Source organism: Anastrepha obliqua, chromosome 6 (genome assembly GCF_027943255.1).
Source record: "Anastrepha obliqua isolate idAnaObli1 chromosome 6, idAnaObli1_1.0, whole genome shotgun sequence".
NCBI lineage: Eukaryota > Metazoa > Arthropoda > Insecta > Diptera > Tephritidae > Anastrepha > Anastrepha obliqua.
Genome location: NC_072897.1, coordinates 57,746,983 through 57,752,291, shown reverse-complemented (window position 1 = coordinate 57,752,291; position 5,309 = coordinate 57,746,983). Strand labels below are relative to the sequence as shown.

General features: G+C 36.1%; 1 pseudogene; it reads left to right on the top strand.

The window, feature by feature from the left end:
* The first annotated feature begins 670 nt into the window (after positions 1 to 670).
* LOC129250570 (uncharacterized) lies at positions 671 to 3,015 on the top strand (annotated as a pseudogene).
* The last annotated feature ends 2,294 nt before the right edge of the window (positions 3,016 to 5,309 follow it).

Sequence of the window (5,309 nt, the reverse complement as noted above, 5' to 3'; positions counted from 1 at the left end):
ATTTTCAATTTGTTCATTTGTATGAATCTAATAGGCCGTTATATTCTCAGAACAATTAACATGTGTTTTAAAATTACAAAAAACAAAAGTAGCCTATGCAATGCTTACGTTGTTTTATCATGTATGTAAATGCAATAGAAATAATTTGTGCAATTTAGGATTTCAGTTCGTTGTTGAAATTCGCTCGTTCATAATCATTTAGTCGTTCATTCGTTCCCAATCATTCATTTAATCATGGATTTGTCAAGCTCTGGTGAGTATCTGCTATCTTAAATTGCAGGAAAGAATATTTAGGTATATTAATTGTCAACAGAATTTGCGACGGAATCAACAGGAGCCCTATGTGTGAAACTTGCTCCAAACTCTGTTGGATTATCTGTGGAACCAGTGGATTAAAATATATCGGAAAATGACGAAGAGGGAGAGTTTTCAGCAGAACCGTCAGATTATTATATTCCAGAAACGGATGAAGAGGAGGATAATCTCGAGAGAAAAATCTTCGGTAAAGCAACATGAAGTGCTCTGCGTAATCGCAGAAGAAAGCAATAATGGAAATGTAGAATTGACAGTAACACGAAAAAGAAAGGCGAGTTAATTAAAAGGTAATTTAAGAAGATGTCTCCTACAATTATGGATTTGTTGTATTCAATAGCGTAAGAGCCAGCTTTAGATGCAGAACAAAAGAAAGAGTGACAGGAGTCAAGGAAAGGCTTATGTTACAAAGAGTGGTAAAGTAATTAAGGAACGTTTACCAAAGCCCGCTGATTGCAGCTGTCATCACAAATGCCCAGAACACTTCTCTGAAGAAGATCGTAAGAAAATCAAAGCAGACTATTGGAGTTTGGGCGATTACTGCAAGCAACGTCTATTCCTTAGTAATAAAATAAAAGTGGAAAAGTGCAAGAGGACATTAACGAGAGAATCACGGTGGTCGAACACTCTAAAATACTTTCTAAATGACAAACAGGTCTGTAAAAAGTTATTTTTAAATACTTTACACGTGTCAGACTGCGCGATATCTGTATTAGCCAAAAAGAAAGAATCAAAGAGAATTTGTTAACATAAGGGGTAAACATGGAATGCAAAGAAAAGTAGACGCGGAGATAGCAACTCTTATTAAAGAGCACATAGAGTCATTTCCAGCAGTAGAAAGCCACTATTCTCGAGCAAAGTCCCAACGCCTTTATCTGAGCTCAGACCTAACAATTACAAAAATGTATAACTTATTTAAAGAACGCCACCCAGACCTCTCAGTTAAAGAACATATGTATCGCCACATATTTTGTAATAATTACAATTATTCATTCCATCATCCAAAAAAGGACACATGCTCAACATGCGAAATGTTCAAAAATACAGAGGACAAGGCTTCAACACAGAAATCATATGATGAACACTTAGCAAATAAAGCCCAGGCAAGACTCCACAAAGATGCTGAGGAGGAGTTATCTAAAAATAACAGCAATATAAAAGTATTTACTTCTGACTTACAATCAGTGCTATTGACACCATGTAGCAATGTAAGCACCTTGTATTACAGTCGAAAGTTCGCCACATACAACAACACATTTTACGATTTAGCTAATGGAGCTGGATATTGTTGCCTGTGGGATGAAAACCATGGCCACCGTGGGTCAGAGGAAATTGGAACCACTTTATTAAAAATGCTGAACAATTTACCCGAATCAGTAACGGATGTTATTCTGTATTCAGACTGCTGTGGAGGACGGAATAGAAACAGATTAATTGCCCCATTATTGCTTCATATGAATCACTCATTGCATTTTAATTCAATAACGATTAAATATCTTCAAAGTGGGCACCCACAAATGGAAGCAGATTCCATGCATTCGGCTATAGAACGAGCTAAGAGAAATATTCACCAGAAGAATGGCCAACTATACTTAGACTGGCAAGACGAAAAAATCCGTACGCTATAGAAAGGCTTAACTACAGTGATATTATTGATCCCAAAACGGCGTTCTCAAAATTGAATCATAACTTGAAGAAAAATGTCAACAATGAATCGGTAAATTGGCTTAAAATTAAGGTTCTCCAAGTAATAAGAAGTGAAAAGAGACAGTTGTTATACAAGGAACAATGGAACGAAGACTTCAAAGTGATTGATATAGATGGCTCGAGAATGAAAAAGAAAAGAGTCACAAATTTTAAATTAACTCACTAATATAAAAAAGAACTACCAATTTCTGACAGAAAATTGAAGGATCTCAAAGATTTATGCAAAAAAATGTAATTCCTCCCGGCTCACAGACATTTTTTTTGAATTTACAAGGAGGGAATAATCGCGTTTGTTTAGATGAACCAGACAGATTCGAAGAAGAGGACGAAGACGACAATAAATAAAGACCATGCTAATAATTTACGATCTTACTGTTATTAAAACATAATTTTATAGTAATAAAAATTCATTTTAAATTTACTTATTATTCTGGTGTATTTCTTGAATAAAATAGTGCATACCATACAAAATAAAATAACGTATCAGAAACTTAATAGAAAACATTAAAAAATAAAATAGCCTATCTGATGTATTTGTAGTTTACACCTCTTTTTTGTTCACTAAAAGGATGATTATAATAATAAAAATTGGTCAGTTAACAAAATAGACTCATTTTTATACAGTCTTAAAACAAACACGTCGAAAATAATAAATATTTACAGACATAACGAGATTTGAGTGAGAGCTACTTTCGACAAAAAGTTTGAAATTCATTTTCTTAAAACATCGAAAAATTTATAGGCTATTTTAATACTAAGGGGACGGTTTGCTCAGTGCTTAGGCAAAGGCAAATCGACGCATTTGCATGTATGTACTTCCTGTGGATTTATTTTTGTGTATACTAGCAAAGACATAGTTTCTCGGCTCTAGAGCCTTGTTGCAACGATTTGCCCTTCCTCGTCTTTTCACCCGACCGACCGCATCAATATGCCCGTTTGCCAAAAATTGAGTGATTGTGACTCTTTCTTATTACTTACTCAATGCAGGTTAGTTAAAGGCTTAGAAGATAGTTAAAGACATGCTTGTCTTTGGAAAATATATAAAAAACTATTTTTATGAATTTAATTTTAAGGTAGTTCTTAACACTATGTTAATACTGAACTGACTGCCAACATATTTGACAGTCGTATTTGTACTTATACCTCATCTCACTGTTTTAGGTACACGACTTGTATATTAGTTTCTTTGTTTGCTGTTTAGGAAAAACATGCCTATCTTGTGTTATTCTTAACATATGTTTATCTTTTGTTATTCTTACCTTTTTTACCTTTTGGTATTCCCAAAATATGTTTGGCTTTGTTCAGCCCTGCATGATTACACTTAGAATTCACTTAACTATTTTAATTTATTATTTGGGAATGAAATCATTCCTTAACTGGCTCCGCAAAATGCTAAAAAGCTATGGTTTGGGAAAAACAACTATTTCAACATAATTAGCTTTAATTGATGAAAGCGTCGGCACTGCTGTACAATGGGCAAAAGTAGAGAGGGGAGAAGACGACCGCAAGTCTGTGATTTGGCATTGTTTCGAAGAGTAAACAAAAACTACAACAAAAATATTCAAAGCCGTAAGAGTCAAGTTAAAAGTGGCGTGCAGGCAAATGTTCATCCAGAGAGGACTTTACTGCTCAGTTGCCTACTTAGTCCAAAGTAGCACTTGTTGACATTTTTATCGGTGTTAATGCTGGTTCCTAAATAAACGAAGTCTTTTACAACCTCGAAATCATAACTTTCAACAGTGACGTGGGTGCCAATACGCGTGTGCGCCCACTGTTTGTTTGGGGACAGGAGGTACTTCGTTTTGTCCTTGTTCACTACCAGATCAATTTGCTTTGCCTCTTTATCCAGTGTGGAGAAGGCAGAACTAACGGCGCGGTTGTTACGGCCGATGCTGTCAATATCATCGGCATACGCCAACAATTGTACGTTCTTATAACAAAATACTGTGGCTCGTACGATCCTCTCCAACATCAGGGTTAAGAAGTCACACGATAGCGAGTCACCCTGTCTGAAACCTTGTTTGGTATCAAACGGCTCGAAGAGGTCCTTCCCAATTCTGACGGCGCTGCTGGTATTGAACAACGTCATCTTGCAAAGCCGTATTAGTTTTGTGGGGATACCAAATTCCGACATCGCGGCATACAGATAACTCCTTTTCGTACTTTCGAATGCAGCTTTGAAGTCGAATAAAAGATGGTGTGTGTCGATTCTCCTTTCATGGATCTTTTCATTTAGCGTATTGTGATCGATGGTAAACTTTCCAGTTCTAAAGCCACACTGATAAGGTCCAATGAGTTGGTTGATGGGGGGCTTGAGCCTTTTACACAATATGCTCGCTAGAACCTTATAGGCGATGTTTAGAAGACTAATCCCCCAGTAATTGGCACAGACTGCAGGATCACCCTTCTTATGGATTGGGCAGAGCACACTTAAATTCCAATCCGCAGGCGTGCTTTCATCCGACCATATTTTGCATAGAAGCTGATACATGCACCTTACCAGCTCCTCGCCGTCATGCTTGACCTAACGCTGACAATTTGGCTGTTAGGTATGCACTGTTCTAGGCTAAGAATATTTTCGCATGAATACTGCAGAAGTTGTAGAGACGAGGAAGAGGAAGAAACAGTAGAACACTTCCTGTGTTATTGTCCAGCCTTAGCTAGGAGTAGAGCAAGGTTGTGAGGAAAATACCATTTTGACTCTCTTACAGAACTATGCGGTGTTGGGTTAAAACCTATCCTACGCTTCATAAGAGAGTGTAACTGGTTCCATGAAAAGTAGACAGTAAGATTCCCATGTTACACCATGGTACCACAACGGACCTATATGGTCTAAGTGAGTTGGCTACTCCAATTCGACTACCACAAAAACCTAACCTACACACTAGGTACAAATAGTCATAGCATATACATATGTATGTTTGTATTAGAGATTTGTACAAATTTTGGAAGGTTTAAAATGCAAAGTGTTTAAGTGTTTATAAAATCAAGAACGAACATGTTTTCTTGAAATATATCTCAATTTTTTTATTTTATCTTAGTTGCATAAAAAATTAAATCAACACATATAGAAAAGTAGATGTTTTAACAAAGGGGTTAAATAATATACGTACATAATGGTACACGTTTATGTACATTATGAAAACAAGTTAAAAGAAAACTTTTAATGAATGTTAAAAAGAGATTGACGAAACAAAAAGGGGGTACAACTCTGGGTAACTCACCTAACTATGTGGAAACGACTTCGGATATTTTGTTTTTGTAAATCGAATGGAAAATAACCAATTTAT